At 32.9% G+C, this 25,934-nt stretch overlaps 1 pseudogene; it reads right to left on the reverse strand.

Moving 5' to 3' along the window:
- Positions 1-23,235: 23,235 nt before the first annotated feature.
- Positions 23,236-24,081, reverse strand: LOC143388941 (ribonuclease H1 pseudogene; annotated as a pseudogene).
- Between the last annotated feature and the right edge of the window lie 1,853 nt (positions 24,082-25,934).

Here is a 25,934-nt window from a genome sequence, read left to right on the forward strand (position 1 = left end):
CAGAGAAACTCCATCCTAAAGAGAAAAATAAAAACAAAGAAAATCTCTCCTCTGCTGTTGGTCTATGGCTTTCTGTAAACTTGAAGATGATATTATTTTATGTTTGAACTCACCTTGGAAACCTGGACACACAAGAGGAATCCAAAAACTTCAATACACTCTTGTAATTTATTACAACAATGTACCTACCTATCCCTACCCTCAGTTCTCACCATCTGTAGTATTAAAGCAAAAGTGAAACTAAGAGGAAGACAGAGACAAAAATCCATGCTTAACACAGTATTTTTCAAGAGTTCTCTGGATACTTGTTAGATCATAAACCTATTTGTATATTTCATAAACGTTTTCTTTCAATGTTGTTGATAATTTTCCCACAGGATGTTTAAAAGCTGATGTGTATGCATCCTCCTTTCAATGTCAGCCACAGATCAATCCAAAGGAAAATGGAAGGTTGCTCTCTCATGTTTAAATAAACTCCCTTCACCTGCCTTTGCTGTCTGGCAGGCAGCTTCCTGGCACACTTCAGAAGTGCAACAGAGATAAATCAGTCGTGATGAAAGAAGCAATCTTAGTTAAAACTAATGAGAAAGCTAATTGTAGTCGTTTATCTTCATGTCAGGTTCATTACTGTACTGAGGCTCTTCTTTGTGTTAAAGTGGTCAAAGGGTTCATGTGAATAAACAATTGATCAGTTTTTGCATTGTTGAAATGAGGGCATCAAAATGGAGCTTATTGCTTATTTAACTGATGCACATATGAGAATATATGTATTATTCCCCTTGACTCTTCATTTTTTAAAGTAAAATCTTATATATCCATACTCTTCATGAGGTTTGTAATTGAACTTCATGAGTTATGTGACTTTGCAGACAATTTCTGAAGAAGTTTCTACTGATGTAGCAGATGTTATGAGAACAAAAATTTAAAATACATTTGATATACTTTCTTTGATGATTTTATTATAAATCAAAAATTTTTTGAAACATGATTTTCTCTAAAGAATGCATTTCTTTAAAGAGCAAAACATAGTGCTTTTACAAATAAAATATCCTCTTTAAATTTTTGCCTCAGTTTATTGAAAAACAAGTCAACAATGACATTACAGATCACAACACAGATTAAATTACTTATAATTATCATATTACAGATTACATTGTATGTTGTAATTATCACATTACAGATGTAAGTAAATATTTAAAAGCACCTAGTGACTTTCAAGCCCAATTTCTGCCACCATATATGATAGGAAAATATGATACATCTCAGTTTTTGGCAAAAGAGTGGAAAATGTTGCAAAAACTGATGGTATAAATGGATTAAAAAATAATGAAAATCTATTTTTAATGCTGAAAGGTAAAAATGTGATAAAGAAACGATGTATATACAGGGCCAGTTTTCACTTGAATGGTTTGTGAATGTGTGAAGATTATGATCACATAACAGAGTTCTAAACCCAAAATGTAGTTTTCATAACTTCCACTTTTACATGCTTTCTAGCAAGTGACACTGATCTCCAAGCTGAATTGAATGATCCTGGCCAGTGGTCTGTGCAAACCTTGATTTTGGCCCGAGGATATTTACCAATAGATCTCTATTTCACTATGCATGCACCTCTGAATAAGATCTTTCTCCCTTAACAATGAAAAATAATCTCATTACTCAGGGGGTCCTCTGAGTAAGTCACACTTCAATACATATTTGAGTTGAATTAATGCTGTACCTGTCCAGGGGCTAAAAGACTCAGCTAGGGCAAACTCTATCTGCAATGGACTACATGAGATATATCTCTCTACCCTAATTAAAGAGTAATAAAATCATTTTTCATATCACTAATAAAAGCACTTGAAAATTGGTTGAAAATTGAGCAAGAAATCAAGAATGACATTACAAATAATAATATAGATTGCATTTTCTGGTAAGTGCTGTAATTAACACATTATAAATATTCTTCTCTTGCTGAATGGCAAACCTGATTCAATTTATATGCATACATTATATATATATTATAAAGATGGTTAATTTGGATTAAATAGAATGATGATGTAAAATTAATATTGAAAGATCCCTGGACAGAATCTTTGATAAATGTCAAATAAGAAAGGGCAAAATAAACAAAGGAAAGTAGTAAAGGATAAAGGAAGGAATGAAATGGAGAGGGAGGGAGTAGGACAAAAAGTAGTATAATTCTCTTAAACTCAGTAGCAGAATGATTAACAAAGACCTGGGATTAACTCTATTGCTGGAGCTAAAAAAAATTCTACTGTGCATGTTTCGCCTTGACAATCATTTATTCTTTTTACAATTCAATTTTTATGATTTTTTACCTTCTGAAAAAAAAATTTATGCTGAGTGTTTCCTTTATATGATGATAGAAAAATAAAAATAAATATCAACCAACTCTTATATGGGAATGGTGACATGTGAAATGATTTATTTTATGTAACACACTAAAATAAAAGCACATTAACAAGCAGGGAACCAGATCCCATGGACATCTGGATCAATAGCACACATATTAGCATAAATATGTCAGGAATTATTTTCAAATTGATATATTTCACTAGATATTTTATCATTTTCCTCATTTTGCCTGATGCCCTTCATCATATTATTCTTTTCTCTGTCTCTATATGCAGTTTAGAGAAAAGGAAATAAGTAGTATTTGAAGAAAAAAATACATTGTATGAGTACTTTTAACATCCAAAAAAGTAAATAATTATCGAAACTTAGTAAATATGGTGAATAATATTTCTAAGAATTGTGATTTTAGATGAAAATAAATGTGACATCAGGAAATTATAAGACTGATTGTGTTTGTTTGTATCATGATGTTAACCTGAACATCATAAATTTGAGTTACAATGTGGTTTTTATAGAATCATTCATATAAGGGTGTTATTATTATAGCCTAGTGAATCTGTTAAAGGAAATACCTATTTAGAAGATTATTTATGTCCCCAAATTAAGTAATCACATATCAGTTTATTTTTTGTCTTCTACCATTCTCTTAATCTTCTTTGTTGCCTTGCTCTAAAACACATTTCGTTCAGATCTTTCATGGAAATGGTTTTCCTGTTACATATTCTCTTGTCAGCCTCTTTCTCCAATTTCCTTGCAAGAGAACTGACTCTCTCACAGGGACATGTTTGACATGATGCTTTAAGACTTTTCACAGAAACAAGGTAGGAAAATAAGACTCTATGATTTTGTCTGTTTAAAACATAAAAAAGCAGAACTGGAAAATACCTGTTCATGTCCTTTGTCTATGTTTTCATTGGGTCTTTTGCTTTTGTTATTTTTGCAGTTGAGTTTCATGAGTTCCTTACATATTTTAGATACTAAGTGATTATTAGATATGTGGTTTGGAGATGTTCTATCCTATTGTGCCTGTTATCTTTTCATTTGTTAATTGTGTCCTTTGCCTTGCAGAAGTTTTGAGGCATCAGGTAGTTCCACAGGCTCTTTTGTTTTTGTTGTGTACGATGTGCAAATGACCAACAATTATATGAAACTGTTCTTAAAATCATTAATCACTAGAAAAAAGCAAATAAAAATTACAATGAGAGATCATCTCATAATCACTAAGATGACTATGTATATATAAAGTTGTGAAGTAATTGGAAACAATAAATTCTGAGAATATAAATGAATAGAAATTATTACAAATAGCATGGAGATTCCTCCCAAAAAATAGAAATGAAAATTTCATAAGATCCAGCAAACTCACAGCTGGGTATACATTGAAAGGAAATAGACTCACTATTTGAAAAAGTTATGTGCATTTTCATGGTCACTGTAGCATTATTCTTAGTTGGCAAGATATGAAAACAACATAAAAGCCCATAGACAGATGAGTAGATAAAGAAAATTACACATACATAAATGCACACAAACAGGATATAATATTATTTTGAAAAGAAGGAAACCTTGTCACATGGGCAATATTTATGAACATCATAATCTTCATGCCAGATGAAATAAGGAGTCACTTAAGGACAAATGCTGCATAATTGAACTTAAAGGAGGTATTTAAAAATAGTCCCCTTATAGAATTAGAGAGTAGAGCAATGGTTGCCAAGAGTTAGGGAGAGGGAAAGCAGGTTTTTGTTCAATGGGTTTAAGCTTTTAGTGATAAAAGATAAATAAGTTCTAGAGATCTGTCACATGATACAGTGCCCATAGCATTTTACTGTACAGTATAGTGACCTTCAATTTCATTAAGAATATATACATCTGTGTTCTTGTGACATGTTTTTTTTAAATAATGATAGGAGACTAATGATAGGAAAAATAAATACCCACTTATATTACCTGATGTTCCTTGAATTATTGAAGAATATAATCTCAAATACAATCTGTAATTTGAAAGATACAGAACTGGAGTTCAGGTCTGTCTTCCCCTACAACCCACCCTTTTAGTTGCTAGGCTACTTTGCCCTTTAGAAATGCAGCAAAATATTAAACCAATTGTGGTTATTCACACCATGCTGCTCATGCTTTCTTTGGGCTGGAATGCCTTTTTAAAGCTCCTCTATCCTACTACCTGCAAATTAACCTCTAAAACACTCTTTTGAATTAAAGCTTAGAGGAAGACTTCCCTGACCCTGAGTCTAGGTGGAAGAAGATAGTTAATCTCTTTCAATCTTAAAATATTTTTTCCTTAAATCTTAAGTCTTTCCCCCCCAATTTTAAAAGTAAACACAAAATGTGATTAATTTTCAAAATCTTAAGCCTTTAATGGTTCCAAAATATTTAAAAACATAAGTCCAAAATTCTTACTTAACTTTCAATACTCTTCCCTTCCTAATTTAACCTGCTTGTTTAGCTTGGACTACTTCTACTTGTCTCACACAAGAATCAACATTCTTCCATTGCTTGGGCTAGGGTTGTGGCTCAGTGGTAGAGAGCTTGTAGAGCACATGTGAGGCACTGGATTCAATTCTCATTTATTTATAAAAATAAATAAAAATAAATGTATTGTAAGTCTATCTACCACTAAAAAATATAAATATTCTTTCATTGCTAAATCCTCATATCTAATATGATTTCCCTTTTCCTGTCTACCTTGCTGGGCCCACTTTGGGCTAGTATATCCTGTCACCATCTCTGCAAATTAAAGTCCTTTCTATTCTTCAAGAATGGAATCAAAAATCAAAGTAAGTTCTTCATATAAATTGCTTCCATCACCCAAACCAAATATGAATTTTCTTCATTCTAAACTGCTTTAGTTTCCGTCTCTTTTTTAAAAAATTCTTTTCTGCCTGCCCCATAGTTTTCATGATATATTTCATTACATAAAATTCAATAAATATTTTCACCATACCTTTTAAATATAAGTGTTGTTAGAAAGATTTAAAAATGGAAGAGTGCTATTTTAAGTTGTATAAGGTGAATTATTGGGTAATACGTTATGAAAAGAGTGACCTGTTAGTGTTTTATAATGAGGATTATTAAAAATTAAAATAAGAATGTTACAAGCCAGAACCAAAATGCTACAGGGAGACAGTGTGGGACAAGAAAGCAGGAAGGTGTCATGCTTGTTTAAGGAATAGTGAGTGCTCTGGTTTTGCTGGGTTTGTGTTTGTACATCCCCTTTAGTGTTGTCTGATGACTTAGCAACAATAAACTTAACCATTATTGCCTCAAAGTTGCCTGAAGAGCTTCCTCTGGGGTGCACTCAGAGAGTTCCCAGAGTCCTCTTGATTGCCAAAGGGACAGACAGGATGGCCTGGTTCACTGAGCCAAATTCCTCCATCTGAGATTTTGCAGGAATCTTTCCCTTTGCCTGTTAAGCATGGCTCCTGCAGTGACTGCATCTGCCTATGGCCCCATTTTGTTGAGATTATTTATTTAATAGTCGCCCATGCTGGGAATGTTTATTTACTCACTTGCCAGACACCTGCACCTTCTGATGATTTTTTTTCCTATTCTTTCATAAATCAGAGTGAGGGTGAAACACATTTTATGTCCAGTGAAAACGTTTAGGCATGACATTAGACAACACATTGTTTTAATTTCACAGTCCATTGGAAACATTAGCTCATTAACAAACTAATTAAGAAAGAGGAAAGAGAGGTGATTTGGGATAGAGTACATTGTTTACTCTAGTGGACAGGCAGTTGTAGAGCCCATAGATCTTTAACCATTAAGCACACATAAGATCTCTGCCTAACCTCCATCGACTCCTAACTCTATTAGATTTGGACTTCTTTCTTTCTCTTCTGTGTCACAGAAAATAAAATCGTTTCCCTGACTAGAGATGACCGGGTCAGTTTTATATCCATGTTAGTTTTGTATCTTGGAAATTGAATGGAATGATACAGAAAAATAATATCTTCATTTACTACCCCTTGTCCTCAATAATTAAACATTCTGAAGAGTTCACCATCGTGAGAGGGGTGAAACATAGCCTTTGCCTTTCATTTTATTCTTGAAGACAGATTTTTAAGGAAGGATTTACAGTGCAAGTAAATGACCAAATTATACATCATAAAAAGAAGTGAAAAGATGAGATGTTTAGGGAGTGTTTCCCATTAAAGATGGTTATTTAAAGTTAGATATTTAATTTTGCTTTTTAATACACTGCATTAAAATTCTACCAGAATTTATATATTATGTTCTTCTATAACCATAACCTAAAGAGGAGGAGATATTAAAGAAATACAAGTTATAGTTGCTACCATTGTTTGTTTCCTAGTTGGTTGGCCCTGCTATATGTGCCTGGCATGAATTTATTTATTTAGTCTTTTTAAGGAAAATACCATTTATATCACATCTATTTGCAGCTTGAAATCACAAGCTTAGAAATGTAGGGTAATTTCTCAAAACATCACTGAAAGTAAGTTGCAAAACCACATTCAAACCCAGGCAATCAGATCCCCCTGCATTTGGTTATAAGACTGTGAGATGGAAATGAGAGCTGTTGAAAAAGTGAGACAAAATTCTGCAGGAACATTAATCTGTTCAGGGTTCAATCTGGATACAGGTACCGTACCAATATGGGAATAGGGTAATTTTAACTTAAAGAATTGTCAGTTATAACTACATTTAAAAGTCAGTGAAATTTCCTTAGGAAAAACAAATTAGGAAGACAACTTCTATGGTCATGCCTTAATATATTTAATTTATTGGAGGCATTGTCTCTGAGATCCACTGTATTTTAGAGAAATTTTCTGAGATTACAGAGATCTAAGAGGAGGAGGGCAGTAAACCAACTACCTTCTATCTTCCATGAAAAATTGAGCAGGTACCTGTTTGGTTCTACAGGTAAAGCTTTCCAGAGGTGCATATTGGGAACTCTATGGCATTGCTGAGCAGGAAGCTGGCAGGAAAGCCCTAGACCAGGAAAAAAAATGTACCCACACTGACAGTGGTATGAGCCCAATATAATGCCAGCTAGTAAGCAAAGTTATCTACAGGATCGAGCTACAGTAATATCAAATCATGGCAAAAATGGGTTGATATGCAGCACAGAGGCAATACACTGGTAACTGACATGGAACTGAAGATTTTAATAAATCCCAACATACAAAAATGCAGTATTTGAGCATATGTTATCCAAAATAAAACAAATAATACTTTATAAAAATAATAATATATAAAATGTTTTCAATATTCTGTAAAAACTAGATTCATACGTAAACACACATGCAAACACACACACTCATAAGTAATAAATCATTTCAAGTAAATGATCTGTAGTTTAATATATATATATATATATATATATATATATGTGTGTGTGTGTGTGTGTGTGTGTGTGTGTGTGTGTGTGTGTCTGTGTGTGTGTCTGTGTGCTTTGTTTATCTATTGAAAAATCTAGCAATGGGGACATCTCTTCTCTAAAAGCCTGGACTGCAGACAAATAATGCATTTTTATTAAACTTCCAACAATATAGCTCTTCCTTGTTTACTTTATCTTTTTTCAGTCTTTTGGAAGTTTTCCCATCTAGAAAATTTTCATATTGAGAGTCTTAATCCTTGAACTACATGTAAATTGTTTCCCCTCCTATATCATAATCCAGTGTTCTGAAATGAAATTCTTAAACTGAGATTGGTTTCATATCTGTATAAATATTGTCCTCTTCCACTATTTTAAGAATATGAGCCATGGGTAACCTTTTACCCCAATACAAACAAAGTAAAGTTTTGTTTCAAAAGATGTACCATGGCTTGTTCTTATCCACTCCCTAGAACCTTAAAAACCCCTGGATTCTAAAGCAACACCTAAATTACTACAAAGAGAACAAGATTATGACAACACCATTTGTTTTTGTGTTATAATTGATGACTTGGTCTTCAGATAGAACAAATTTGGTCTTTGAAATTACAATGCTATTAAGTTTCTTTGGCATTCTAGAAGATATTTTTGTTCTTTTCTGTTTTAGGGAAAAAATTCTATGAGTCTACTATACCAACATGTCTCAGGGTGTGAGAGAAAATGTATGCATAATGTCATTTATATTTAGCACAGGAGTTATAGAACAAGTATGGATTTGATTATCCGAAGAATATCCATTCATGTGTTTTAACTTTTTTTCTGGATTTATTTGCACAGATCAAAATAAACATGGACCACCAAGCATGCTGGCTCACTTATGTAATCTCAGAGACTGCACAGGTTGAGGTAGGTGGGCTCAAGTGCAAAGCCAGTCTTTGAAATTTATCAGGAACCTATTTCAAAGTAAAAAACAAATGAAAAGGACTGGGGATATAATTCAATCATGGAGGACCCTTGGGTTCAATCTCCATGACCAAAAACAACAAAAGCAAACAAAAACAAAAACAATAAAACAAAACTCCATAGATTACAATAGTTCATTTCTAAGTCTCTTCTGGCTTAATTTCTATGATTTTATCATGAGTAAAATTTTTATGATGAGTAAATTTTTTTTTCAAATAAACTAATGAATTAGTCATTGTTTCATTAGTCAATACCCTGTAAAAAAGATATCCTAAAAACTAAATAAACTATGAGATTTTAGTATTTTTCATAGATATACAGGAAAGCCATTAAAAAAAGTACAAAGTATCAAAAGTATCATCATTTCTAAAATTTTAAAATGAGACATTTGATTTCCAAATTAGAAAAATACCATGAGTTGTGGAATCAGAATGTTCATTGATGTTTTGGTGTTCTATAATATCCTTCATATTTAGAAATTCAGTACATTAAGTATATGATAAATTAAAAAAAATATTTTGGGTCAGTGCATAAGGAAGAGGAAGGAATTACAATTCAGAGTGATTAAATTAATGGCCTGATATTTTTTTTCCAAATCACAACAAGCTGTTTAAACTGTTGTTCAAAGCTTTTTTTTTCTTTTTAATATTCAAGCTTCTGCAATATCCAAAGTTTTTTTTAAGTGTTAAAATCCCATTAACTTTTCAAGGAGGGTATAGAAAATATTCAGTAAGATATTGAAGTATTTTCAGGACTGTAATTTATTATGTAATGAAAATAACAACTGACAGTACAAAAAATATACTGTTCCTTATAAAAGACATGATCAAGGAACACAATATTTAATCTCCCTTCCATAATATCCCTCAGTGTTTTTCTAGGCTCAGAAGTTTTTATTTTTCAATAAGAATGAGGAATCTTAATAGTCAGTAATCATTTATTACAATCAGCTTGTTTAATTTTGTTTAATTAATTCTTGGGCTGCCTCATAAAATATTTCTTCATATTATCAGCAGTCAAACTTGATAAAACTCAAATAAGACCTTGGATTATAAAACAAATGAGCTCTGATTATGTTTGCTACATAACCAACTTGCTGTATGTGCATTTTGTTTTTTTTTCTTCAAATGTACCTGATATTTAGATGGGTAAATTTTGCTTTTAGAGACATTAATTTTATAAAAGTGACTGGTATTACTATTAAGATCACACTCAACTTATTTGATTAAAAGGCAACTGTTTTAATTAAAATTGAAAGATATTCTTGTAAAGAAATCACACTAAAATAACTGAAAGATCTGCTTCTTTCAGAGAATGAAATGGATATTGTTAAAGATTAGTCTCACCCAGTTGAAAAAAAATGTATAAACAAAGACAGTTGTCTCTAGAATTCAGGAGACCTTGCATAGTTATATCTTGTTCAAAAGAGTTGTCTTTGCAGTCAGCAACAACATTTGTGCATTTTACTGATATAAGTTGCTGTCCTTATAGATAATGTTTTCCTTGATTTCAACTGAACATATATTTCAAAATTTAACTCAATGTACTATTTGTTTGATTAATATCTATATATTTTTTGAAATTTTTAAATGTATAGCCTGTGAATTGTCACAAACAGTGGACACTCCCATGTAACCATTCTTCAGATCAGGAAGTCAAATTCTATTAGCACTCAAAAGCCCTCATGCCTTCTCAAACCACTACCCTTACTCTATTATTGAATAAATTCTAGTGATTCATAATTGCATAGTTTAGTTTGGCCTGTTGTTAGTATTTGCATAAATAGAATATCACAATGCACATATTCTGAATTTTTTGCTCAATGTTGTGTGAGACCCATTACATGTGATGACTCATTTTCATTACTATATATATGGATTGTATTCTAATTGCTAATGCTGTAAAACAACCTCCTCCAGCCCAAAAATTTTCAATAGAATAAAGCAGTAACTTTATTATTCAAACTGATTGTGAGGGATGCAATATGGGCAGGTCCTACTAAGAAGTATTGTTTCTGCTCCTCATATTTCTAGGTCTTCATTGAAGAATATGTGAATGTGAAGGGCAAGGGTGTATCAGTGTTTTGAGTTGGAACCCCTGGAGGCTTCCTCTCACATGTCTAGTAGAACTCTTAGGATTCCTATGGGAAATCTGTCTTCAGAATTACATGGGTCTTGTCTGTGAATGCGTGTTTGGACTTCAGAACTACAGAATGACTGAGCTCTAAAAGTAAATATCCTCAGAAACCCAAGTGAAATCATGACATCTGTATGATCTAACCTCAGGGGTCACATAGCATGTCTTCCTCCATTTCTCTGTTGTAAAAAAGCACTATCAAAGGAAAAGCTATGTGTAAGTGAAAGAACTGTAAAATGCATCACTATATAGGAGGAGAATTAAGGTCAATTTTTTTAAGAAAGGCAGAAAGGATGGGAGATACTGCTGTAGTTATTTTTGGTAAATATAGTCTGCTACATGCTATATTCAAATATAAGGGAGTGAAATGGAAACATAGGTAGTGGAAGAATAAACATACATGTTGATGAGCTTCTGATTTATTTACAGTTTATTTACTTTTTGAGGCTATTATGAGCAATGTTTTTGTAAATATATCTGCACATAGTATTTGGTGTACAAGGTATGCAATTTATTGCTGGGTCTGTTCTAAAAAGGGAATTTCTGGGTCACAGCAAATTCCAAGTTCTATTCTCAAGAAGCAGTAACTGAAACATATATTCAAATATAATTGATTAATCTAGGAAGTGATTTTATTTTTTGAAAAATACATAGGAATGAGAGAAACAGAATACAAAAAGGAGAAGTGTAGCTAGAACATCTTTTCAGACAAAGTCAAGACTTGGCCTCATCTGCAGTAGGGTCTCAGGTATAAATCATATTGCAGTGTTGTTTCCCCCAGGAGACATGGGAGCCAGAATTCTGTAGTATATCAGTTGATCTCAGCGTGTGAGCTGTTCACCTCATTGAGTATAACCATTGGAGATTGGACAGTGGAATAGTGCCTCACTACAGCAGTGTCTACTGCCAAGTGAGGGCAACTGCCCAAGAAAAGGGGCACCTCTGAACTAATAAGAGGCAGTACTCACAGTAGCTGGGGTAACCAAATAGAAATCTAGTTGGAAGCATTAGCTTTACTTACCAAATTACAATGTCCCTTTTGCACTTGAATCTCACATCCAATTCATTTCACCCACCAAAGTATCTGCATTCTTGTTTCACAATTCCTAGAATATTGTAGAAGAGGAAAGTTGTGGTATAAACTATAAACTTCTCCAGTGCAGTTGCTCCCACTTTTCTCCTTCTTTACCTAATATTTCTCAACACCTATTCTTCACTCCCTTTGCAACACTTCTTATGGCCTCAATTACTTGTCTTGTGGAATCACCCAGATGCTCAAATATGAAATGTTAGAGACTTATTTTTTCATATTGCTATACTTGTCAATTTGTAATTAAAATTTAGCATGAGAATAAATACAGGTCCTTCGGAGGATCATAGTACAAACACATTCCTCCCACCCACCATTGGGTAGTGGAAGGATTATCTCCTCATGATTACTATGGATATTTACCCTTAGAGGTATGCTAATTCCTTTTCTCTGTAACCTACAGATGGACTGACTCAAGGTGAGTGCTTAACCATTATTCAGAGTTTTACGTTTAGGGGACATCTTTCTGTTTCCCCAAGGTAGAAGTAGTCCTTCTGTGAGAACCAGGATTTTTGGCCAAGTGAAAGAAATATAAATTTTTATAATCACTGGAAATTTTGGTAAGTCAGGCCATTACTAGTTCAACTCCTACATTCTGAAATCTATTGCCTTCAACTTACTGAGCCCAGAGAATCAGCCAAACGCCATTGGTTTAGGAAGCACCAACAAATGCAGGAAAATAATGTTTTATTTTTGATAGTTTTATTGCCAAGCTGGTGTCTCAGCTGTATAATTTTTAGTTTACCTAATTCTCTAATGGCCATTATCTACTGCTTGGTGTGGTATGTGGAATGACCAATGAATCCCATGGTTATGTTTGATACTTTCTTGGTCATAAGGGGTCTCTTGTTCTGAAGTAACATTATGCAGAATTTCATGTTGGCAGATCAGGAAACTATGAAACTCAACAAATACTGGTTCTTGATCTGGGCTTGTAGGCAAGGAAAGGAAACCAATACCTATAATATGCATCCATTCTGGTAAGAATTAATGAGTGATTTTTTTTTTTTAAGATTCAGGGTGTTTAATGAAACTGGTAATCTTCAAGGTAGTATTCCATATTACTGATTGAGCATTAGCCTCTTCCCTTGACTCTTCAGACAACCAGAAGGAACAGTATCTAAATTATGTTTGGTGAGAGGGATTTTATATAGATGAATTCATTTTAGTTTTCAACTCTAACACTGTAAATATTCATTAGCTCACAGTGCCAAACTCTAGTATGGCTAAAGGGTAGGAAAGCTAAATGATTTGATTAACCTGTCACATTTTTTTTCCACTGCCCATAAGCCTATATATATATTTTGTACTCTACCTCTTCATATTGCTAAAACTTCTGCCCATTGGAAGAACCTTTCCATACCAATCTTGGTATTGCAGCAACAATCCTTTATGACTTTCACATATTAAGTTGATCCATCTATAAGCAAGTTCAATCTTGACATCCCTTCCATTCAACTGCTCATGAAGAAATTCATCATTAACTTTCAAGCATTAGTTAAAGTATAGGCATTAGTGCCACAGTGGTAGGTGAAAGGGGGTTTGTAATAACTATTCGTGGCTGGATCCATATATGGCCCCCTGAAAGGGATAAGATTGGTAGGAAAAGTATGGGTGTGTTAGCGTTTGATAAATAATGGTTGAAACAATCTACAATTTCATTTATACAGGAAGAGTCCTACTTAGTCCACCTAATATACCAAAAAGTCAACAAAACTGGTAATTATTAGCTTTTTGTTTTAGTTGTTAAAATTTGTGTTTAATGTTGTCTCTTTTCACTTACATGGAAGTTCTCTGTGTTGGGTAATTTTAGTAAATATTGTCATTGACCTTTTAAATATACTATTTTGCAAATTCCTATTCCTGTTTCTTGATCACTTTTCCAATTTAATTAATTACCATTTTTTCTTATTGATTTATAAGTATTTTTTCATATATCTTGAATATGAAACCATGTCTTCTAAACAAGTTAAAAAATCTTCTGCCAATATGTGGCTAGTTTTTAACTTTATTAATAATGTCAATGATGAACAATTTTTATTTTAATATAGTGTACTTTGTCAACTCTTTCATAGGTGGTTATTGCATTTTCATTTGGTGCTTTAGAAATATTTGGCTAGTTCAAGGTCATAAAGATCTCCTTTGTTGTTTACATATGCAAATAAATAACTTACTGTTTTACCATTAATATTTAGAGTGACAATATATCTATATACAATCATGTATTGTGGAGATTTTTAAGAGGAGGATTAATTAATTCTTAATTAAAATAATTAAGACAGTGAGCTGGGGTTGTAGCTCAGCAGTAGAGCACTCGCCTACCATGTGTGATGCCCTGAGTTCCATCCTCAGCACCACATAAAAAATAAATAAATAAATAAATAAAATAAAGGTATTATGTCCAACTATAACTAAAAAAAAAACAAATAAGAGTATTAAAAAAGAATTCTAACAATAATATACCCCTTATCTTTTACTTTGTAAAATTAAAATGAAGATAAAATAACTTCATTCGATTTTGACAGATTTTAATGGCAATATAATTCACTGACTTTTAGACTAATTTGAATGGATTTTACTAATTTTTGGGAATTTTTGATATTGTTAATTGAGGAAATTTGTTCCCATAAATTTCTCATAATATGGATCTTCTTATAGCATATCCTGCATTGTTAGATTCAGGTAGCCATTTTTTATTCTAGCATTCTAGTACTATTTGGATATGCTCAATTATTTTTAACTAAAAATAACACAAACATGAAACTAAAACAAAGAAAAAAATTTGTTTTTTTAAAATATGTAAATAAATTTGAAATTGGAAAATCTCCTTAACCAAGAGGTAAAATATGTTCTTTCCTATGACAAATTGAAAACAAACTGAAGAATTAACAAAAATAGACAACAGGATGTTGTGAACATTTGGAATTTGCCTTATTTTGAGATTTGGTTTTAGGTACCATTGTTTTAGATATTGTGTTTGTCAATTAAATACATGTTTGTTCAAAGCAGGCATATGTAATTTCTTAACACTGGGGACATGTGTTTGTTATGATTTTCTGAATTGACAATTCTTGCTGTTATTCACTAACTCTAAGAAAGCTTCTTAGACACTGATGGCAATGTACCTATGAGAATGTAGCTGGGACTGTCCAAGGGACCCTTAAGATACATCAGCCTGTTTCCCAGAAATGACTGGCTCCAATTCCTTTAGCCACTTACTTCCACCTGCTGTCTCCACATTTATTAATTTTTACTTTCACATTGTAGAGAACAACCAAGTCATTCTCTCCACATAAGACTTTACGTTTTCCATTATGTCACCCACTCTTTAACTGGCAATGGTCCTATTGACAACTCCATCCTGCTGTATCCAAAGTCAGTATACACCTTTCTAGAACTATGAATGCATGTCATCCCTGAATTTGGTTCTACTCTTCTAGTTCAGTGCAAAATAACATTTGTTACCACTGTGCAGTCCTAATAAAATATGACAGAATGGTAATGAGCTATTCAACCCTCTGTAGTACTGTCTTTTTCACTTGCATAAGTACATGAAGATTTTGCTGCCTTGTGACATTTCTTGATCTAAAGTACCTGTCATTACTTGTGACACTGCATTTCAGACTAAAGCTCAGCCTGCAGCATTGAGTTCAGTGGACCTTGAGTTCCTTAAAGTGGTTCTATGCCACACAACTTCACTGGGGGCTTGTCTGTCCCAGGCTGGGGCTCTCCTGACATACAGGCTGCCTTGCTTAAGGTAAGTCTATTATATAATTATAAAATCATTTTGAGAACTAAATCTGTTATTGGTCCTCTGCTACACATTATTCTGCTAGATTTTCAAGATATAACAAATTTTCATATTGCTCTGTCCATATGATATTCTAAGTAACTAAAAATAAATTGATTAATGAATAAACGGAAAAATTACTAAATACGACAAAATAGAAAAAAAAAAATGTAGTATAGAATTCAGGATCCAAATGGTTAACCTTTAGGACAATGGTGATATGGAAGAAAAAAATCAGTTACAAATTTTATTTAGCTTCTTCATGTGCCTTTCACACATATCAGTCTATATATATATATATATATATATATATATATATATATATATCACACATATCATTCTATATATATATATATATATATATATATATATATATATATATATATATTCTTGCCAGCAAAACTGAAGTGAAATTATTACTAGATATGTCATTGTATAGTGGAGAATGAAGGAGAACCTGAAATTCATGGTAGGTAAGACTTCAATAATCTAATCTGGGATGTTCTGGGTAAAAATAGTAGACTGAAACTAAACTAAATGCAAATCCCACTGAAATTACAACAAAGGGAATATTTTAAAGACATATACCCATCAAAACAGAGAAAATGAAAAATTGAACAAGAAAAACAAAAGTTTGGAGGAAAAAGAAATAGAATTAATCCATTTTTCTCATTGTTTCAGATAATGAAGCAAGTATAATAACCTAAATATACTATATGATGTATCATGTATTTATATCATGTAATTATATATTAATGATGATTTATTTCATTATAATTATAATATTAGTTAATACAGTATATAAGTTCTAGATTATTTTTTCCAACCTATCTTAAAGCTTCTGTCTCAATTTTTTGGAATATTCACAGAATTGAAAATTTGGGACTCAATGAATTATAAGAGCATAATACTGGCATAAAATCTCTTATGAACATAAGTGCAAAAATTTTCAATGAAATACTAGCAAATTGAGTTCAACAGCACATCAAAAGGATCATATATAACAATCAAGTGGGATTTATCACTGGATGCAATGTTATACACAATGTTAGCAGAATGAAAAATAAAAATCACATTTTTTCCAACAGATGCAGAAAAGCATTTGACAAAGGTCAACAATCATTCATGATAAAACTTGAAACAAAAGAGAAGTAATTTTTAGAATTTAGACTCTAGGACATACATGATCACATGTGTAATAAAGGATCACTAAACTTGGAGACCAGGCATTTGCTTTTTGGTTGCACCAACTGTGAGACCATGGGCATGTTATTTTTCTGTATGACCTTCAGTTGTTTCATTAAAAAAATAACAAAGATTTGGATTGATTACATGTTGCTAAAGTCCTTTTATTAATCCACAATTTAAAAGGAAAAAAGACAAAGTTTATTTATAGTCATTTGTGATTGGAGTGACATTTAGAAATGACAAGGTCAGAATTGCTGAGATGAGAGTGATTCTCCTAGGAATTTGTCACCTTCTGACTTTGCTTATTCCTAGGAACTTAATGATATTTTATATGGGAATCAGCATCTGACGACCTGAAAAGAAATGAAAATGACTTGAGATATATTGTCTAATTCCACTTTAGAGATATAATTTGTAATAAAATAATAGTGCAACTGGAGGAAAACTACAACTATTGGTTTCACCACCTTTATGCTCATCTGTTAAGGTGGGCTAAAAGTGGATTTAGTGCTAGAAATCTACACCATATGTTTTTCTAGTTGTTGAACGCATTAAGAAACATTAAACAATGTGTTGTTGAGACAAATGACTTCAGGATGCATGTCCTTAAGAAAATATAATTTATGAGTTCTAATCATATGACTTTGTACTATGGGAGAAAGAATAAAGAATGTCTCCAATCTGTATGAGCTCCACAAGTAAAAGATGGAGTCATTCTTTTTAACAAAACAATCAGGACTTTATGAGAAGTCTTGGAAAACTAGCCTGGATTAAAAATCCTGGATTCATAGTTTTTCATATCAATTAAACAAAGATATTATTTGAGTTTTCCCTGTACACTTTTATTTGCAGAGAACATCACTCAGTTAAAACAAATAATTATATCAAAATTTATATGTGCACTTGTAAATGCCTTGCCTTGAAGAATACCAGCAAATAAATGAAAGAGGGGAAACAAATATTTCAGTGTTCTCTGCAACATTTCTTCTGCTTATGCTACTTAAATTTTTAAAAAATGCATAATGTTAATAGTGCTATAGAAATTACTGGATTATTTCATATTGGTCTTTCTTGCTGGAAACAGGAAAGCAGAATTGCATATCCATATACCAACAATGAAGCTTTGGGACTCCTTTAAATCAAGATTGCAGGGTTTGGTTATAACCAGGAATTCTTCCTACTGTAAGTTTTATGGCATTCAGATTTTAGTCGATATTCCAAGTGTTTGCCTTTTACAAACATATTTGAATTTACTGCATTTTAATAGTCATCTTGAACAATTTTAAAGGAATAAGTATAGTCAGTGAGGTAACAGGCTAAAGTAATGTGACAATTTGGTTAAAACATGGTAACCTTTCCATCACTAACAGGTATTTGTTCTAAAATAAGTTCTTTAAAATCTAGTCCTTCTTTTCTAACAAATAGCTGAAATTGTATGACTCAATACAGATGGCCATTTTCAGTTTTGTATGATGTTTAAAAGGGTCAAAGTTTCAGAAAATGTAGCACTTTACTTAGCTTTATAAATTATAATATTTTTCCAGGGAGAACTCCAGACTATAGTGTATGGTTAATACAAGTACTTTTAAAGAACTTTCACTAGTCTCATATCGCTCAAATAAGTGTGGAGCAAGTGTACAAATAATAACCCAGGAATAATAGTTTTTTTATATGAAATTCAGGCATGCTGGCGACAAAGCAGACACTAAAGTTTTATGGTATAGGTCATCTATTATTTTAGAAAATGGGCTTCTTCAATTGCAAAGTATCTTTTAAAATATTTATAAAAGCACGTATATGAATAACAGCACATATCTCAAGATATTCAATTGCAGCTCATCACATTTTCAAACTAAGATTGAGTGCAAAGGCAAGTATATAGAAGTTCATACCCATATTTTTTTAGTAGTGAAAAATTTAACTCCTTTTCCTGTTTTCAACTCAATATTTTTTTCAAAATAAAGTAAGCATATAGATGCATTAACTATTATAAGTTGTGTCTCAACTATTAAAAGGAATTCAGGTTCAGGACATTCAGAGTAGCAAAAAGTATTGATAAGTCTCTAAGAACTTATGTCCCTGAACAAGTAGGGCATACACATACCAAAAATATCCAATGCAAGGTGGAAAGGAACCCAGCATCAAATAGATGTTAATGAAAGTCAAAAACAACAGAATTTGGGCTGAGGTTGGGGCTCATTGGTAGAGCACTTGCCTAGCACATGTGAGGTACTGGGTTTGATCCTCAACACCATATGAAAAAGTATACTAATAAAATAAAGTTTAAGAATGTTTTTGAAAAAAAAAATAAAGAACAGAATTCCAGAAAATTATTTATGCCTGTGGATAACCAGAAAAGCAGAGTGCAGAGACTGCATCCAGGATACTGAATTGGATCTGTGCACACATAAAACAGAGAAGTGGATTTATTGTACAGACTGGAAAATAAAGGGAACATGAAAATTAAATGATAGAACTGTTACAGAAATACTAAGAAATATTATTTGACTTGAATGTAGAATGCATAAAACATTAGGAGATGTGGCTGGGATATTTTAAAGATGCATTTTAGTTATTTTTGGTGACATTTCACTACAGTTTATTTCACATAAGTTTTTAATATTCATGGACTCATTTAGGAAAACTCCCAGTTCTATGGAAATGTAAAGAAGAAAAAAAGAGCATTAAGCCATTCTCACACTATTTTTTAATTTAGTTTTTGCAGTGCTGGGGATCAAATCCAGGGCATTGTGCATGTTGGACAAATGCTCTACCACTGAGCTACACCTCCAGCACCTCATGTTTTTGGTTTGTGTTTTTAAGGTATGAACATTGATGTGTCATTTTAAAAAATAAATTCTGAGTTAAATATCATAAGGGAAATTCAAACATTTCAAAATTCTGTGTAAAATTATGTTTATGTTGTTACTGTACTTGCCATAACTAAAAAAGGAAGAGAGGTTCAGTTTACCTATAGATGTTATCAAAAGGGTAAATGGTTGAGTCGATTTTGAAATGTAAATACAGTTATCTAAGTCCTTGCTAACATTTGGGTAAATGGCTTGTGGGTCAAATGTTATGTTTAACCTTTTTTTGGCTTTCAGTAAAAGGCAATTGTCAACATTTCACATGGGTAAGAAGCAAGAAAGTAAATCAATCAACATCTCAGTGATATTAAGCATCCTTTCACTCTTTTCTCCTTTGACATATAACAAAGCACTATAATTCTTTTATTGATCTTTCCTATGTGAGACTTAGAATCCAAAGCAAGGCCAAGGGCTTCAAACTTAGGTGGTTCTAAGAACAACAGAAATGAATACAACTTGATGTTGGTTGTATAGTTTTCCAGGGTCAGAAGTTAAAGCCTTTGTGGCAAAGAGAAAATTGTTTTCTACATGGGTATAAACAGTCAGATTGAACATAATAAGATTTAATTTACACATATAGGCAAGAACCCAGATTTGACTATAGGCCACAGTTTGCTTACCCATATTTTAAATTTTTTTAGTTATACACTGACACAATATCTTTATTTTATTTATTTTTATGTGTTGCTGAGGATCAAATCCAGTGCTTCACATGTGTGAGACAAGTGCTCTGCCACTGACCCACAACCCCAGCCCTGCTTACACATATTTAAATAGAACCCATTACTTCCATACCTATATGTCATAGTTTTTTTCTGATTCATTTTTAGAGGTCTTATGGAAACATTTCACATTGGCTGCTTAGACATTTGTTGTCTGTATCTCCAAAAGAATTCAAATTCCTACAAGGAGGGTTCTTTGTGTTTTTCATTTTTATATTCTCAATTCTTAGAGTGGTACTGGTACCCTGTTATATTATTGTAGATTTTACTTTTTTACCTAATTCTCTACCTCTCTTTCTACACATGCCTTTTGATTTTGATGTTCAAGTTCAACACATAACTTCAGATATGTACAAATAGAATAGGTAGGTCCAACTCTGACTTTGCATGCCATTTTTTGATCTACTCTAACTTTTACTATTACCAAGATGAGAAAATTCCCTAGTATCTGATAGTCCATAAAAAATGACAGATGTGGAGCACATATAGATCTAATCTGCAACATTACTAAAAGTATGCATTACCCAGACTTTGAGAAAAATCCTTTTAGTAAAGTATTTCACTTATTACTAGGATTTTAGATGTTTCAAACATAAGATAGGTTAAATCCTCTCTAAGTCTTAAATGAGTACACTTCTGACACTTGGTGAATAAAAAGAATTCAGTTAATGCTATCATTATAACTTTCCACTGTGAGTCCTTGATAAATTCCTTTCCATCATATTCAAAACCTCTACATTTCCATTTCAATGATTTCTACAGCCACAACTCCTATGGGTTTGGGGAAAAGTAACTAATTTCTACTTCTAAGCCTTTTACTAGGGAAAGTGATATGTTATTAATAAGGTTTAATAAACAGAATTTTCTATTCTGCATAATTCTGAACAGTGGTTTCAATATTTGGAAATTTGATTTCATTATTCATGAGCTACTGAAGGCAAGGGGTAGAAGGCTGTTCTGGAAATTATCACTGAGAACATTGTTGAATAATAAATTTTATGTGGGGGAGCCACTGGGGATTGAATCCAGGGGTGCTTTCTATTGAGTTACATGCTTAAGACCCATTTATTTTGAGACAGGGTCTTGATAAATTGCTCAGGAGCTGGATAATTTGCTGAGGTTACCTTTGAAATGCTGATCCTCCAGCCTCAGCCTTCAGACTTACTGGGATTACAGGTGTGCAACATTGCACCCAGTGAATTATCAATTTTTGAATATGCATGGAGTAAGAAGATACAGATATCTATTAATGTAACTGGACTTTGGACCTGGATAGCCACAAGACTGGGTTGTAGAATTCTCTGGATGATTATGAAAGTTATCTTAACCGTATGTGAGGTTGCTAAAAAGATTATATCTCTCTTCAATTATATTTTTAATGTGGCTTCTTGGAACTGTGGTGCAAAGACCTCTGGAACAGCAAGGTAATGACTCTTAGAGTTTATTTTTATTGTAGAGTTAGTTTCTTAATCCATTCCTAGTTTGGATGTCTGTCCCGTTTCCCCTTTGTATATGGTGTATTCCCTCAGGTATTTTTTTCTCACATATATTTCTGAATTTTGATATAACACATCTTAAGTTGAGGCTTTATTTTCTGTATAAAATATATGATATGTCAAACAATTTCCTCTAGGATTCCGTATTCAACTAGTCTTAGTTATTAAATTTGGCTTTGTGAGTTTCAGGAAAGGATAAATATAAAAATTTTATTTTCTTACGTCTTTATCAATTTTCCTTCAGGTGCCATGCTTCTTTTTTAGAGTTTATGTTATTTTATTAGTATTTCTTTCATTTAAATGTTATTTTATTAGTATTTCTTTGTATTCATTTTCCATAATTCCATATTTTCATATATCTTACACTATATTCCCCTTATAATTTCTTCTCATATGTTTCCAATTTTATCTCTATTTAATATGCCATGGAATGCAGAAAGGAGAATAAAGGACTACCCCTTTGGAGATGTTAATATATGCCAGACATTCTACTACTGCACTATGATAAATTATATATATTATTTATATACATAATTTTTTTCCTGTATTCATCTTTTAGCCAATATTCTTATAAAAATCAAAGTGCAAAAATTTGGGGCCAGACTGCAATAAAACAAATGGAAATATACCAAACCTTATAAAAACTGATCTCAGAATTATTGATTTTCAGATGTTTACTTTCCGACACACTTAAGCAGTTCTTATCAAGATGTTTATTGGACCCCACAGTGCCAGCTGGAAAGCTGTCTACCCCTCTACTGCAGCTGTCTATTCTGTGAGGTCTTATTTCCACACCAAGGAACGATACTGAAATTTTAAAATGTGTTTATTTTATAGAGAATCACAACCAAAAAATGGAATATTTTAATGCTTTTCCAACAATAACAACAACAACAAAAAACTAAATAATTTAAACCTGTCTGTTTCTCAAAGAAGAAATCTAGTGCCATTGCTCTAAAGCAAGACAAAAATCTGGGTATATCACTTTAGCAGAGCACTTAAAGGCTGATTAGAGAGTATTCATCTTTTAGCCAATATTCTTATAAAAATCAAAGTGCAAAAATTTGGGGTCAGACTGCAATAAAACAAATGGAAATATACCAAACCTAATAAGCATAAAACTGATCTCAGAATTATTGAGTTTCAGATGTTTACTTTCCGACACACTTAAGCAGTTCTTATCAAGATGTTTATTGGACCCCACAAGAGCCACTGCTTGCCTTCTTCTGAGTACGCAAGTGACTCCTTTCAGTCTGTGAAAGCTCAGCCCCTTCTCTTGCCTGCCAGTCTATCAGCCTTTTCATTCTCCACAAATTGCAAAATACCATGGGCATGCATTGCACTGAATATTCATGCTACGGATGAGCTCCTCCAGCTTCACGAAGTCCTCCTTGTTGATCATCTTCTTTCCTGCACTCTTCCTCCACTGGTTTTTCTTCCAACTTTGGACCCAGTTAGCGATGCCACATAGAGTAAACATGCTGTCTATATAGAACCAATTTATTCATGTTCTGAACCCTTGGTTTTTTTGATGGCTTTGCAGACTGCTTGAATTTCTGTTCTTAGGTTTGTCTGTCACCTGGGAAGTCTAATGCCTACAATTAACAGGTGACTGGGCCCCAGTAGACAACTATTACTGCTCTTGCTCTCCTCTGCCCATTACTGGAGCAACAACCATAAGTGTAGAATCTGCCATCACAGATTCTCCCATATAAGAAAATGTGTCCTTGCCCATTTTAGGGGCTAGCTTTTCATTTTTTCTTGAGTATTTTGTGGTTTGCTCTCAATCTTTTTCATTGAAGGGCTTCTGCAGCTGCTTGGTTACTTTCACTTGGGACACCTGGACATGAGTATTCTCCTGCTCTTCTGAACCATCTGGGTTGGCAGTTTCCAACAAAGGCACAGGCCACATATTCTGTGGCAAAGTTCTTAAAATCTGGCAAGAGGAAACCAATTCACTTATGCTCTGTGCTTATTCCAGGTAGGGAACAGGCCAGTCCTGAGGCCACTGAGCAGGTTTGGAACATCTGGAGCCTGCAAACAGCTGTGGCCACAGCATACTGTGTCCAAGGAGACTGTGCTGGCCAGAGGCAGCAGCATTCTCTGCATTGCTCAGCTGTGTGTGGCCCACTACATCGTACTCCTGAGCTCCAACCCCTGGAGCTCATTTCCACAGGAAGCATGGAAGATGTATATTAATATGGATATATTAATATGGAGAACCAAAGAAGTGAAGTAGCACATCTAAAGGCTGCACAGTGGTGAAGGAGTAGCATATGGTTGAGAGTGGTGTTCAGATTGTGTAAATGAAAGCAAAAGTGAAGCATACAACTAGGAAGGTATTGTCACTTTGTCCTTGTATTTCAGGGAGCTATGGGTATTCACAATGGTTCCTTAAGATAACCATGACTATGTGGAGACACAGGAAGAATTTCTTTTCTGTGACACAAATATATGCTATTCAAACAGAATTTCTTGTGGCTCAACAATAAGGAAAACAGCAAGGCAGAATGATATTAAGTAGGATTCCAGCAGAGACCGAAGGGCCTTACCAAGAGAAAGTCACTCACTTAGTTCCCTTAGTGAAAATTTAGTGAACATTTAGTGGGTCAGGATCTCTTTAAGTATACAGACTCTTTTTGGATCACAAAATCATCCTACAAAAGCATTTATCTTCTTTTCATCATGCATCTTCAATTTCATTTTCTCATTAATCAATTATATTTATGACATTTAACCTCATAGATTTTCTTCCTCTCTTTGTTTTGTTTCATTTGTCAGGTTTTATGCTCAGCCACACTTCTGCAACTTTCCACTTGGTACTTTAATCAGGAGTGCATTATCTCTGAACCTACACTCGTTTATTGCAGCCCAGAAACCTGAAAGGCATACCTACTGGAAACTCTTTAGTTCTTCTCAATGAATTGGCTTTCCACTTAAAGTATTAACAAGAGATAAATCCAGAAAATTGCAAAACTTCTACTATAATTCAGAAGGAGAAAAATGTTGAGCTATAACTGAAGCTGAGTGTTAATTTAACCACTTTGAACATCATTGCATTATCAGTATGTAAAAACAGGAAATGTTGAAAAATTTGAGAAGCAACATTTTCTTACTACATCAGATGGAGGTACAGACTTAAAAAGTAACACTAACCTTTCATGTGAAAGTGTACTAAAAATATAAGGATTGCAAAGCAACTAGAAAATGGTTCAAATTTATTTGATCTTTTTGTGGCATGGTCATGTGAACATACATTTCACTGAAAGGTCAAACTTGTAAATGTTCCACTGAATATTCTGCGCCTCAGTATCTAAAAATGTGACCTTTATGCTGTGTTTATTCAGCACAGGCAGAATACACTCTTAAAATATTAGGCTATTATCTTGATAGATTTCAGAGCTCATCTATTGGTAGTTGTCATATGCATATGTCTTTTGCTGAAAGATGCTAGTAAAAGATATTTTCCATAGTGCATGTAAAAGGAGCATATTCATAATTGATCAGCCATTTGGAAACTGGATAAATCATACCAGTTGCATTTATGAATCATGGAGCTTCTGCTTTACTTATAAAAATAGTAATTACTTCTTTTGAATAGGTGCATTGCAGTTCTAGTAGGTGAATTTATGTGTTTTTAAAATGTATTTCTATATTTCTTGTTTAAACTGTGAACTTCTTTTTCAATGAGACATATAAGTAGAAATCTTTTGAATAAATGACTTCTTCATTAGAACAGTTGGTAAGAAATCATATTTCTGTTTATCAAAGGACAGACACATCTATTATAGAAAGAGAAGAATGAACTTTGGAGTACACACTCACTTAACCCTGACTTGGTCACTTTATTATTTAGGTGATATTCCCTAAACAGTCTATGAAATAATTTATTGAACTGTGTCACAAAGAAAATTGGAAGCCTTTGGAGATATTGCACAAGGGAAGAGTAATTATAGATATAG

The sequence above is a fragment of the Callospermophilus lateralis genome, unplaced genomic scaffold, assembly GCF_048772815.1.
Source record: "Callospermophilus lateralis isolate mCalLat2 unplaced genomic scaffold, mCalLat2.hap1 Scaffold_45, whole genome shotgun sequence".
NCBI classification, from domain to species: domain Eukaryota; kingdom Metazoa; phylum Chordata; class Mammalia; order Rodentia; family Sciuridae; genus Callospermophilus; species Callospermophilus lateralis.